This window comes from Gallus gallus, chromosome 1, assembly GCF_016699485.2.
Source record: "Gallus gallus isolate bGalGal1 chromosome 1, bGalGal1.mat.broiler.GRCg7b, whole genome shotgun sequence".
Classification (NCBI taxonomy): Eukaryota; Metazoa; Chordata; class Aves; order Galliformes; family Phasianidae; genus Gallus; species Gallus gallus.
Window position 1 is genome coordinate 144,616,116 of NC_052532.1, and position 14,194 is coordinate 144,630,309.

Below are 14,194 nucleotides of genomic sequence, written 5' to 3' on the forward strand. Positions count from 1 at the left end.
AGAAAAGAAACAGCCATCAGAATTGTATCTGGCTAGCAACGCTATTTACGTTAGAGTTAGCCTAAAAGAAACTGGTCTTTGTCAAACAAGTTGTAATGGTTCCAGCAAAACCCTGTTGACTCAAAATGACAACTTCAGAATGGAAGAATGAGGGTAGGATGTCCATCAGTGATTGGAACAGCACTCAGGAGAACTCTGGGACACTAACTCCTACAGGAATTGCTGCCTGACTCCTGCTATCGTCCTGAAAGCTACACAGATGAGGAACTTGTCAGCTACACTCATCTCTTAGCAAAAGCCAGTAACAGCAGCTGTGTGAAATAGTAAACATGCTACCACAAATAACACAGTTCCTGAAGCTGCTTAGTGACTCCTCTTTTACCAGCCAGCTTATTAGTATGAAAAGGTTGCAGTAAAGACTAATCTAGTTCTGAAATTCAAAAGCTTTCAGGTAAGCAAGGAATGCATAGACTCCATGAAAACTATTAACCTCTAATTAAGTGAAAATGAATGTGGCACAGCTGAAGAGAATGAGGAGAGAAACTCTGCCTTATACAGTCAGTTTTGGAGGGAAAAACTGGACCTGAAAAGCAGGGATGTAGTCTGTCTCTTCTATCTCCATGCCTGTGATATAGAACAGAAGAAGAGCTCAAGACAAAGCTCAACAGTCTGTATTTTAGCAGCATCTCTCTATGCTGTCTCAGTACAGACAAGGTGAAGGGACATCAAGAATCTTGAAAAACATCAGATTAATTTTAGAGGAACATTTCCTGGCCCCACCTGCAGACTAAGGCTATGGCACAAAATGAACACAACCAAGCTGCAATTCTCCTCTGAAGAAAAACTAGGGCTTCTGTAATAAATGCTCAAACATATTTCCTCCTTTTTTTCTTTCTTTTTTTTTTTCCCCTCTCGAAATACTGCCTTGGTTTCCTGCAATGTCTAACTTTGGCCCTTTGAGACAGATATCTTATCTTTTCATACAACAGTCCACTATCAGTCTTTCTTCCATCAGTTTGTCTGGCCCCTTTTTGAACCCACATAAAACGTTGAAGTCTGAAGCAAGAAGTTCCACTCTGTGCATGGTGTGTAGGGCCATCTCGTTTCGTTTGTGACACCTGCAAGTTTCATCTGAAGTCCCCCATTTGCCATACTGGAAATGAGTGAACCTGCTGACTCTACGTTTACCCTGTCCACATCCCTCATGATTTCAGACACGTGATGAAACCCCTCCCTTCGAGTCATCTAATATCTTTTCCCACAAGACAAGTATTGGTCACTTCATACAAATTACAGAGAGAAGGAAAGAAGCCCAAAACACAGAAAAAAATGCAAATCTGAATGCGTTAGAGCCGGTGGCAGAAGAGAGCAGGGTATCTCTACACAAAGGAAACCAGCAGTGCACTATCTTACTTTTCCTACCACAGGAGCACATAGGTGACTCTCAAAACTGGGATGCCAACCCATTACTGGTAAATTTGGGTCACCTTGCTCAAACACATCAAATAAAGAAGAGCCGGACCTCAAATATCTGCAAAAACAGACTCAGAGGAATTTCAACAAATCAGAGAAGTCAAATGTGAAGTCCTGCACCTGACATGGAATCGTACAACAGAGCAGGCTGGGCACTGACTGGATGGAGGGCAGCTTGGCAAAAAGGGCTTGGGTCTTGGTGGACAGTAAGTTCAAAAGGAGCCAGTACTGTGGCCTCTTAGCCAAACACATACTGGACCATGCTAGAAAGAAAGTTAAGGGAAGAAATACTTCTCTATTCAGTAAGTGTGAAATCACACTTGCAGTACTGTGACCCTCCTTATGCTCCTGGGGAGCAAGGCTAAAGATGGAGACACACAGTTGCAGAAAGTAACAATCAGACCGGAGGCAGCACTTTTTCACCATGACATCAGCGGGTGGAAGAGGTGGCACAGAAAGGCTGCACAATTTCTGTCCTTAAGAGATTTTCAACATCTACTGGATACAGCTCTGAATACATCAGTACTACCAGGGCAAGACAATCTCCTGAAATTCCTTCCAACCTGCATCCTTCTATGACTGTAACAAAACATTAAGTCAGACAAGAAAGCAGCATGAAAATCACTGTTCTTGAGGTAAAACTAGTAAATAATTACTGAAAATGTTCTTCAAAGAACGTTTGGATGTTGTGTTGAGGGACATGGTTTAGTGAGAACCATTGGTGATGGGCGAATGGTTGGACTGGATGATCCTGTGGGTCTTTTCCAACCTTAGCGATTCTATGATTCTATGAAAATATTGTCTAGTGTTGTCCTCTAAGCTCACTGTCAGTGGCATCCTCCTAAAATAAATAACGGTCAAGACACAGCTCAGATTCCTTTCCAAAAGGCTGCATTCATGTTTTTTCTCAGTGCAAAAATATGAGTTTCTCCTCTTCCCCTTTTCTTTTCCTCACTTGTGACAGATGTTGTGCAAAGTGCTAAACTAAAAAAGCAAGCTTTGCACCTGTTCTGAACGCAGCAACATTTGTGGTTATCCTACCCTCTCCAGAAAAGTATGCAGTTTTATACCACGCACAAGGAGAAATATGTTCCTCACTCTAACAAGCTAGACATAGCAGTTTCATCCTTCCTGTGGCATGTAACTTTCGAGGGAAGTTGTGGTTAGTTAGCAGAAGGCACATCGAAGCAACCTGCTTTAAATAGAGATGCTGAAAACTGATTATTCTCAACTTATTAGGCTACTAAGCAGTCAGATCATGTTTTGGCAGCAGCTGATGATACCAAGCAGATAAGAATCTGATGAAACCTTCATTCTGCAATTTCTAAGCATGGAAAGTTACAATAATTCTGTCTAACTGTAAAAGCAACATAGATTAAGGAGATGGTGCTTAGGAACATGGCTTAGCAGTGGACTTGGTCTTTGTGTGGATGGTTGGACTGGGTTATATTAAGGATCTTTTCAAACCTAAATGATTCTATGTTTCTGTTTGTATATCTCTGATTCTTGACAACATCTCATTATCTCTCCTCATGGTTTTGTTCTAGACAAAAAACAATGTAATTTATCAGACAGGATATCTGGCTAGAGGTCTCTAAGAACACAACATATTGTGTATCACTAGCAAAAATGTGGCCTGGAAGAAAGTATCTCAGTTCTATGGAGAAAAAAAATATCAAGCCATCTGAATTTGTTGGCATAACAGATCGTGTTTGTATAAATATCACCAAAGAAGGATCTTTCATCTTTAACTCCTCCTTAACCCACAAGCTACAGCAGAATAAGAAGCAACATGCTCTGACACCACCACCACCAGTGGAACTAGTGACCGAAAACACTAGCGATGGCTACAAAATGAGCAGCTTTCAATTCTGGGCACAGCTAGGATACCTTTTCATCCTCTTCTGCTGCTTTTCTCCTGCACTAGCAAAGCCATTTAGCCAGTACCCTCATCCTTTGGCCTCAAGCAGCCTCTGCATACATGTGAGCACCAAGGAAGCTGCCCACAGCTAAGCAAACCTACACAGCTAGACAGACCACTCCATGGACAGAGAGTGAGTATGTAAGGTCAGGGAAATGCCTCCTGTTGCCCAAACTTGTTTTACTGCCTCCATTAAAGGCCTCAGCACGTTGCCTCCAGTCTTCTGCTGTGTGTGGAAGTTGAATTTGGAAAAATCAGTTCCTCTGGCTGCAGTTCTGCATTCCTAATAAAGTAAATTCATTGTTGGTGATGAGTGAGCGCTTCTTGTACAGCTCAGCATCTCCATTCAAGCAGCCAAGCGCCACCATCATCCTATAACCCTTTGCAGTGCTTCTTGTGCTACGGCTTGCAAATTCCTGCTGAAATTAAATGACTCATAACTAGAATTGTAATAAAAATATCCATTAAAATATTTTTGGAACAGAAATCAATTAAGAGTTAGTAACATCATGTATTTTGCACTGGAACAATCTGCCCAGAGAAGCTGTGGATGCCCCATCCCTGGAGGTGCTCGAGGCCAGGTTGGATGGGCTCTGATATAGCAGCAGGCAGTTCCACCCACAGCAGAGGGTTATGACTGAGTGGGCTTTAAGGTCCCTTCCAACCCAAGTCCTCCTGTGATTCTGTGCTTTTAACAACAGGTGAAGCCTCTTCAGCACAGAGCCTAAGATACGTTCTTCAGAACTACTTCTTTTTAAGTGGTGTTTGTCTTTACAGTTTGAATCAGTTCTCCAAGAGAGAGAGCAACGTTTGCAATTTATATCCTCTGTCAAAAGTGATGTGAATATCAGGGCAAAATGATGGGGTTTGAACTCTGAACTCTCTTCTCAGAAATCTGATTCTAATGCTCTTTCACAAGGTGTCATTTTCTATTTCCAAGCAAAAACAGGAAACAAGTGCACCTCATTGGCCACAGACACCCTCGGGTGGAAGAAATTTTTGGTACTCTCTTCAGAGTTTGCCAGCATCTCAAAAATCAAATCAAAACAAAAAAAGCTCAAAACAAGAACTATGATTTACGCTCCATCTAATTCACCTACTCACAGCAAACTCTTCCACGCAGATAACAATGACAGCAGTTGCAAAGAGGGGGAAAACAGCGGGGTGTATCAGTAAGATGCACCAAAAATTGCAGAGCAGTTAAGAAGTAAAGGTTAAGGTCTTGAGTGACCTTTGCTTGAACAGCTACACTTCTCTGATCCGTAAGATATCAAAACATGAGCACAACCTTGAATCAAATTGCAGAAGTAACTTCACCAATAATTACTTGCTTTACTGTGGTAGAAGCCAGCAGTAGACAACTGTTCCATAAAGAGTGAGTGAACCACACAACCACTAATCCAGGTGTATGCCTCACAGACACCACGGAACTACTACTTAATCAAGGCGTACCTAATCAATAGTATAATTAATCAGTGTGTGCATAGGCAGTGCATAATTCATCAATGTACATGTAGTCAATGCGTATTTAATCGTAAGTACGGGTATAATGTATTATCTCCTCCATATGAAATTCAGATTGTGCACATTTGTTCTAGGACTGTAGCTTTATTAACGAGACAAGAACAATGGAGCACATTGTCCAAGGGAGCCTGAAAAGCTAAGTCCTCACTCAAGGCTTGACTGATGCCAGTCACGGTAGAGTCTGCACCGTGAGAAAGACCCTGCAGAAACGTCGGTTATCTCGGAGCTGGTAAACCTCACCACAGAAAGGCTCTGACCAAAGGTCTACACAATGTTCTTATCAACTCAGAGCTCTCAGCATCAGAAGAGACATGAGGTTTCACCACTTGTTATCACCTTTTCTTGGCTAGTAATAAATAGCTACCTGCTTTTAGGTGTTTGTGCCTTCCTTACAAGGAAGCAGAAAGAACCAGCCTCTCCTTGATGCAAAATGCTTGGTATTTCATTGAACACTTTTCTAACTGTAACACCAGAATGATAATGATGATGACAATTCCTTCCCTCCAAAAATGAAACGTTTTTTTTTTTCAAATCCAAAAGACCAAAGTGACTACGTTAAAAAATTAAATGAATGATTTTTCGTTGCAAATAGAACCAAAGTTCTATTGAAAGCAAATGATAAAGCTATAAGAGAATAGAGGAAAAAATGCAAGCTGGTAATGGAGAGCATAACAGTGAGCTATCCTAAAATTTGAGAGAAAGTTTCAAGCAGTGCTGCCTCTGAGAGGAACTGGAATGAAGCAATGGTTGTAAGAGAACAAAAAGGTAATATCTGAATGTTAAAAATACTCCCATCTTTGAAGGTGATAAGGATGGCCAACAAATACACAGAAATATAGCAACAACTTAACATTTTAGAGAAAGTATCTATTTCCACTTCAGAAAGTTTAGTAGAAATATAAAATATAGTAACCACCCATTTATTTTTACTCTTTTTTTCAATCCCATATTCCTCTCTATCTGCTACTCTGATTCTGATAGACAATAAACCATTCGGAGAGATGGAAGTAGTCTCACAACAGTACACGTAGCGCAGTTTCTTTTAAACAATGATTGGCTCTTCTAATAATCTTTGTTTAAAACTATCTAGTACATAAGTCCAACTACAACTCATTTATTTTTAGAAAGGGTTAAGATAGCAGGCAATATTTAACCAAGTTGGCAAAAGCTCATGTAATGTTTACCTCCATAAGCTACTTAGAGAACGTTGACTGCAGCAATTAAACCTCTCGCAGTGCAGGCCAGCTTCTCTCCCCTTAAAAATAAAGTATTCCCAACTTGAATAACCACACTTATCTCACAGAGCTCTAATAATAACATCCTTGTCACTTGTGACTGATAAAAGTAACAAAAAAAGTAAGTGTGGAAGTGGTGACACCTACTTTTCTAAGTGTCTGCCTGCAGATACAAATGCCACTTAGTACTCTCTGCTTGCATCTGCCATCATCAGAAATAGCAGCCAGAAGTACCAGGGAAGTGATTGTCCCCTTGTACGCAGCATTGGTGAGACTGTGCTTCAAGTGCCGTGTTCAGTTTTGGGCCCCTCACTACAAAAACCATCCTTAGTTGCTTCAGTGTGTGCAAGAAGGGTATTGATGCTGGTCAAGGGACTGGACACGTGACTTGTGAGGAGTGGCTGCAGGAACAGGAGTTATTTAGTGTGGAGAAAAGGAGCTTGAGGGGAGACCTTATCACACTCTACAACTACCTGAAAGGAAGTTGTGGTGAGGAGGGTGTCCAACTCTTTCCTCAGGTGACAAATGAGAGAATGCAAGGAAATGGAGTCGTGCCACAGTAGGATTTGACTGAATACTATTACAAGGAATTTCTTCACATTTCTTCAAGCTTTGGGCCGGGAAAGTGATGGAGGCCCCACGCCTGGAGGTACTGAAGAGACCTGGGGATGTGGCACTAAGGGACACGGTTTAGTGATGGTGCTCAGTAGGTCTGGCAGATGGTTGGACTTGATGACCTCAAAGGTCATTTCCAAACAAAAGGAAAAATCTTTCAAAGGTGCACTACCTTCCTTCTAGACTTATTTTTTTTTTGGTCAAAAAATATCCTCCAGCTTCCTTTTTTTTAAATAATGTTATCCAACTGTCTATTTTGTGTGCATGCACGTGTGTCCATCTGAGAAGTGTAGTATCAGCAGCACAGAAGTAAGCCTAATATCTCACATGGCACAGCTTTGTATAGGGCTGAGATTTTGCCTGATAACAGTATTTTGGTCTCTTAATGCCATTGAACACAGGGCTTGTAGTGACAAAATGTGTAGAACCCTGTTGGGCAGGTTATAGGATTCTTCCTCATCTGTCTCCCTCCTCTGGCAAAGGTTGCTGGTGCTACAGCAACCAATGCTTTAACAACAAGCATCCCAGCAATCAAACCTGAATCCCGTGGTACAGTCACAGAGGGACAAAGTCCCTCCTCTGCCCTCCAGCTACATGCTCCCATTCCTTTCCTTGCTTTGGTCCTGGCATTCATCCATCCACAAGTGAGAAGGTTCAGAAACTTCAGGCAAAGCAGAATGATTCCTACCAGAATGTGTGTGTTTTTTTTTTTAACATTGTTTTATCTCCCTTTAACTACTGCCTGTATGAAGTCAGATGACTTGCACTGCAAATTGTAGATAGGAAAGTGCAGGCTGCATGGTTCCATAAGCAGCAGTGGGCACTTCAACAACTCACCCACATACTAAAACTGCATCTTCAGCAGGTGAGGAAAAGCCACGTGTTTATTCTTGTTGACTTTTAGCCTTTCACCAGACCTTTAGAAGGCTGTGGTAGAGGGATGGAGAACACAGCTGAGGAAGTGATATTTACGTTTTGAATTAACACAGCTCTTTCCAACAGCCAAATACGTCAGAACCCTCAGGTCAGAGCATGGGTGGCTAAGTTCACTTACACAGATAACGTGTCACTTTGCATCTATAACTACTTTTTGATGTATTGTTTTTTTTTTTCCCCCTTTCTTTTAAACCATTGTTCAGCCCCTTCTGCTCCATGTATTAAGGTCTTCATAGTTCTCCTAAGATAATAAAAAACATCAGCTCTCATTTTCTGATCTAGTCCCTTGACTCTAGTTCCTTTTCACTATGACTATTGCACTGAGCAGAAGTTATTTTAATGGAGTTTACTGGTATGTATTGCAGACTCAAGATTTTTTTGGAGATGGGATAAATTATTCATGGAAGTGCATAACTTAAGAACTTAAAGATTTTTAGCTTAAGAGTGCAAGCAGGTGGGTTCATTTTTAAACTAGGAAGGTTTTAAAAAGCTAAAAGCCATAACTTGCCTTTCTCATTTATCCATCCCACATTGCCAACACAAAAAAAGGGCTGAGAAGCAGACAAGAAGATGGAGGAAAGTATGCACAGAGGCATTAGCCAATAGTCTCTCCTTTCTTCTAAGTGAATGTTTGCATGAACATTCACTGAGATTACTGTAAACACTCATCTCTCTTAAATGCAGCCTAAAAGAAGTTAACTGAAGAAGGAATGTATACTTCTCAGCATAAGAGAGATTAGACTGCACAGAAGCTAGCTGTGTGACAGGCCAGATAGCTTCTTAATAATTATTCTTCTTATTATTAATTATTCTTAATTATTATAAATTGTGTTTTTTATTTCTGGAATGGAAACACTCCTTAATGACTCCACAGTGGACACAGAGGTTCAAGTCTGGTATTTACTGCTAGCTACAGTCTTCTCACAGTTTGCTGTTCACTGTGACAATCTGTCCAGTCCTGAGTCACTCAATACAAGAGAGACGTGGACATAGTGGAAGAAGTCCAACCAAAGTGATGATGACCCAAAGGCTGTGGGGTCTCCTCCTTGGAGATCTCCAGAAGCTGCTTGGCCATGGGCCTGGGCACCCTGCTCTGCCTGGGTTCAGAGCTCCCAATCTCAACAATCCCGAGATTCTCTGACACTGTGAAATATATGAACTTAGATGAAATATCAAGCAGGTTGATTTCTGAGAAGTGATGCAGGAATTTAGGTTGAAAAGCCATCCACAGAAAAGCACACATTTTGAGCAGCTCTTCATGGAGATGGCTTTGTTTTCTTAAGTTTACAAGACACTTAAATAAAAATGTATACACGTTTTTCTTTAAAACTGTATTTTTCTTCTTTTTAAAACACATGAAGTATTTTGTAATACATCAAGATAATACTGGACTATTTAAAGACCTGCAAAAAAAACAACTTCTTTTTTATTTACTGTTTCTTACCAGAGTGTAGTGGATGTGTTTTACCAATCTTAAAGTCTTTTCCTACACCAGAAAGCAGTGGCAAAAAAGAAAGAGGTAGATATGGAATGACTGCTTTGTTTGCTGAGATAGTCTTTGGAACAAAGCTGCCACTCAGGTAGAGTGGAGCCATCATAATTAATTCATTTGCATCTTGCCCCATCTTTCTGTATTGTCAGAAAATTGGAAAAGGTGACCTCAAGTCTGACTGGCTCTAGAACAGAAGATTATATGTTTTTAAAAACAGTTCTGAGAAATCATCTCTGATTATCTGCTCATGACACATTTGACTTAAGCACCCAAAATCCCACTCAACAATTTGCCAGTAAGTAAAGTATGTTCCATCTGGCAAAGAAAGAGGGTGATATGCCACTTGTCATGTGTATGTAACACATCATGGGATTGTCAGCTACCACTGAGCAATAACTGAATATTAACAGACAGAAGGATTACCTATCCCACCTAACCCGAACCTGCTGCAGTCTGGCACCTGGACTGAGAAACTCAATATCTGAGGTCAGTACTCCTTTTGAAGCTATCAGAGTAAACTCCCTAGATCAGGTAATAGAAATATGTGACTAGACATCTGAAAATGACTGAAAAGAAGAGGCTTTAATCGTGCAGATGTGTGAATTACCACTGCTGTACAGTCTTTGAAAGAATACAAACTGACAACTCCAGTGAGCAATACAGAAAGCATCATGGCAGCCATACTGCCATGTAGCTCACTAAAGCTACAGAAGTCCACAGGGATGTGCTGGCACACACTGGAGCCTGAGTAAAAAGTCTAGGGGGAAAAAACGAAGTAGAAAGTATAACCTGGTAACAATCAAAATCATGTTTCTATGAGAGTCAGCTGAGGCTTTTATATATTTTTTTAATGAATCTAAAGAGCAGACACCAGCCTAACAGTTGCTCAAGACCATGACACTTATTTTGGTAAGCTGCCCCTCATGGGCCACTCTACTGAACCAAAAAGAGTGGGCAACTTTTCTTCATTTAAGACGGCTACTTCAAGAGGTCCTTGAGAACCACATAGCCTTCAAAGTGTAACCTTCTATCAGGAATGGTCCAACTCGAAATGGGGATTGCTTTTTTCTCTGTATTGAACATCCACATTTTGTACGAATCTTTGGACCACACGTTTTGGACAACACTCTAAGACATATAGTTTGAATTTAAGTAGTTCTGTGTAGAGCTGGGAGAGGGACTCAATGATTCTCCCTTACGTTCACCTGTTTTGTGTTTCTATCATAATAGAAGGGCAGAGAAAGGCACAGAGTCACATCAACCTTCTAGAAGTATTTGCACAGGTAAGTTTGACAGCTGTGTGAGCTAGAAGCACGGGTGGGCACCACAAAGAAATGAGAACTTTGGACTTCCCTTTCAGCCTCTGACACCTGATCCCGGACTGCGCTACCAGGCCTCACATTCCAGCACAGACACATCAGTTCTCTGCACTCTGCCGATTCCATACAGCCAGCACATCACCTAGTCCACACCCAAGCAAAGCAAGGGAACACCCAGTTACCTTACACGATGAGCTGAAGAGGGTCTATACTCCCAGCTCCCCACTGAGTTCAGCACTAAACAACGATCTTTCATCAGATTCTGTATTTAGAATAAAGCTGAGTAGAGCGGAGCCACAGAGGACAGCAATTCACGATGACCATGCTGCCAAGCACAGAAGCTATTTTTGTATCATTTATTTTGGCACATTCTCATGGTAGCAATACGTTGGAGCTAACTACTGAGACACAATGCATACATCCTCCGTTCAAGGTTTTGAGCGCAATTTTGTAGAACAGTGCAGTAATTGGCTATTCCTTGATACCCTTCTACAGTAAATATATTTCATTATTCCTTGGATGAGACTTTTTAAAAACTCATTGGTCAGAAAGGAGATCAAATCTCATAACTTATCACATTATAATCAGAACATTGTAACAGATACCATAACATCTTTTCAAACCTCTTTTTACTAGTCCTTAATGGTCATCTTACACAGTTTGCTAGTTCATGCCAGTTCAGTACATGAAAATTAGTGTTTCCCGCATTTTTGGGGTGGTTTTGTTGTTGTTGTCAGAATTGTCTGGTGGGTTTGTTGTTGTTGTTAAGACTTTTCACACTTTGTTTTGGTCCCTGGCTTTAGCTCATATTTTCTTTTTACAAAGACAACTTTGGATATTCTAAGGCCCAAGTTGCTGGCAGGAAACTGTTTAGCTTGTTCATGACAAAACAGAAACAAAATAGAAAAGCTGTGGCAAAGAAGTGATTTCTTCGCAAAAATACTTCCCCATTAAGACCACCAAACAATCCTCTTGTTTTTTCTTTTTTTTCCCCCCCAACTACAGACCCAGGTGTCTGAAGCAAAAGTGATGACTACACACAACTAGTACACTTAGTAAGCATAAAATAAAAGCAAGGAGGAAAATTTAAAATAAACACACTGAAAAATTCTTGTTCTTTGCACATAGGGTCTGCAAAGTCCTTTAATTCTGAAAAAGACAGATTCTAATTTCTTAATACTTCAGTGGAGCAAGCACAGTAGTTTTCTTACTACACCTATGTGCACTGCCTTGCCTCACGCCTATTTGTTTAGTAGACTCAATCATACAACTGTGTCTTCTCAGAAAACCACTGAACTTAATGAGTCAACTTATTTTGTTCTTTTAAAGAATCCACCCATTTAAGACCTCTGCTGTGAAGTTACTCAATCATCCTCTCTGCCCAAAGACAGCAAACATATACACTTTATTATTACAAAAACATGTAACGGAATCACAGAACAGCCCAGGTTGGAAGGGACCTCAAGGATCATGAAGCTCCAACCCCCTTGCCACAGGCTGCCCGGATTTAAACCTCCACACTTAATCCTAGACCAGGCTGCCCAGGGCCCCATCCAACCCGGCCTTGAACACCTCCAGGGATAGGGCATCCACAACCTCTCTGGGCAGCCCGTTCCAGCACCTCACCACTCTCATAGCCAAGAACTTCCCCCTGACATCCAATCTAAACCTTCTCTCCTTCAACTTAAAACCATTACCCCTTGTCCTGCTATTAGCTACCCTTCCAAAGAGTTGATTCCCCTCCTGTTTGTAGGCTCCCTTTAGGTACTTAAAGGCTGCAATGAGGTCACCCCCAGCCTTCTTTTCTCCAGGCTGAACAAGCCCAGCTCCCTCAGCCTATTGTCGTAACACAGTATTCCCTAATACCAATACCATCTCCAACTGCTTTGAACAACTACCCATCCTTCTTTCCCTTCTTCCCCCTACCCCAATCAAATAACTGCCCTCCAGATCTGAGAAGAGGGAATGAAGAGTCACAGATCACCATCTGAATGAAGGCAGTTCATTTTGGAATAGTGAGGGATATTTTACCCGCTTTACAAAAGGATACCAGATCCTTAATACAAAAATGTCCTAGCAATCCAGGCCCATAGCAGAACTTGTACCAATATCAGACAACCGGTATTTTTAGAACATAATGACTACTACAAGACTGTTTTCAAAGTAACATGGGGCACTACCATCAGTAAGCCAAGTCACAAACAATAGCCAAAATTGTCATTTGTTCAGAATTGTCTGGCACAGACATCTACAATTAGCTACGGGATTTCCTTCTGAATTCCAAAGGGACTTCCACTTTCCTGTCTTCCTTTACTGGGGTTGAACATCAGGAACAAACAAGGTGCTGCTGCTTCCCGAAAGAGGAAGAGAAGGGGTAAAAAAAAAAAAACACCCAAAAAAACACCATGCTGACAGTAGGAAAAGAAAGAAAAGTCAATTTTCTTAGAACCAGCCATCCCCAGGTAGACTGAAAATAAACTTTAACTAGCAAGCTAAAAAGGAGGCCTCCTATTCGCATTAGTAAGAAAGAAAGCACCGTTCCTTTTCATGAAATAATTTAAGTGTTCAGAATGCAAACACTCTGTCTTCCAGAAAGACAAAGTGCTGCAGTAAGAATGTTGTTACCACATCTAATTTTGATAGAGACTTATTGGACAAACAGAATAAAATAAAGCCTGGGGGTGGCTGGCTTTAAAAGCTCAAGGTTGTTCAACTTATTAATCTGTATCCTTATGTTACATCATAACTCGAGAAAAATGACAAACACTGTTTCCCTTTCTTTTCCCCTTCCTCAACAAAGCGTCTTCTAATTCTCCACTTTTACAGGGTAAAATCAGACTGCAAGTAAGGCAGACTGCAAGTAAGACCTGCAATTCATTCTCAGGTCTGTATCTTATTGTTCAAAAAGAGAATGCAAGAAGGTGACTCGTTGCAAGATGACAAATGCAACTCTTTGAACAGTAAAAGAATTTGCAATTCCTCAACTGCAAATTCTAAGCCTACAAATAATGAGGTAGCTCACTTCCCCAGGAGGATCAAAATGGTTTTCAGTCTTTATAATTGGTTTTCCTGCATAATTGGCTAAGTGGAGGAGGTGCATAAAGGAATGACCTAGTTATACCTCTTCTCTGCTGTGCCAAAGATCTGTTGCTATACTAGCTTAAGATCCATAGATGGCAGCATTGACACAGTAATTAATCATCACCACACTGTATGTCAAAATGCATTTCACACCCTCTCTTATTGGATGCCAAACCTTGTTGCCAGCTGTCAAATACATTAGCACCAGGCAATATAAGCATCAAGCCATGAACTGCATGGCAGTAAAGAGAAGCCAGATTCAACACCACTACCAAAAGGAACTGTGTTAAATACTCAAGTAATTGTGACATTATCATCTTGGAAATAAAATACATCATTAGATAATATTAAGCACTATAGGTAACTGGCATATTTCTTGATTACCTACATATGCTTTCTAATTAGATAGAAGAAGGAACAGAGAGATATCCCACATCTCTTCACCTTTACTGCCCTTCCTTCCTTCCCTGCATCTAATTCAAAATACAATTCCTCCTGTTTCTGCTGCAGTCGTTTGAGCCCCACCACCACACAGTTCAGAGCTCAATTACAGGCAAGTAAAAACAACCACAGACTCACAGGATGGTTGAGGCTGGCA

General features: G+C 40.9%; 1 protein-coding gene across 5 annotated transcripts in view; it reads right to left on the minus strand.

The window, feature by feature from the left end:
* Positions 1-14,194, minus strand: part of UBAC2 (UBA domain containing 2) — a 97,046-nt gene that overhangs the window by 54,525 nt on the left and 28,327 nt on the right. The gene's annotated exons all lie outside the window — the stretch shown is intronic.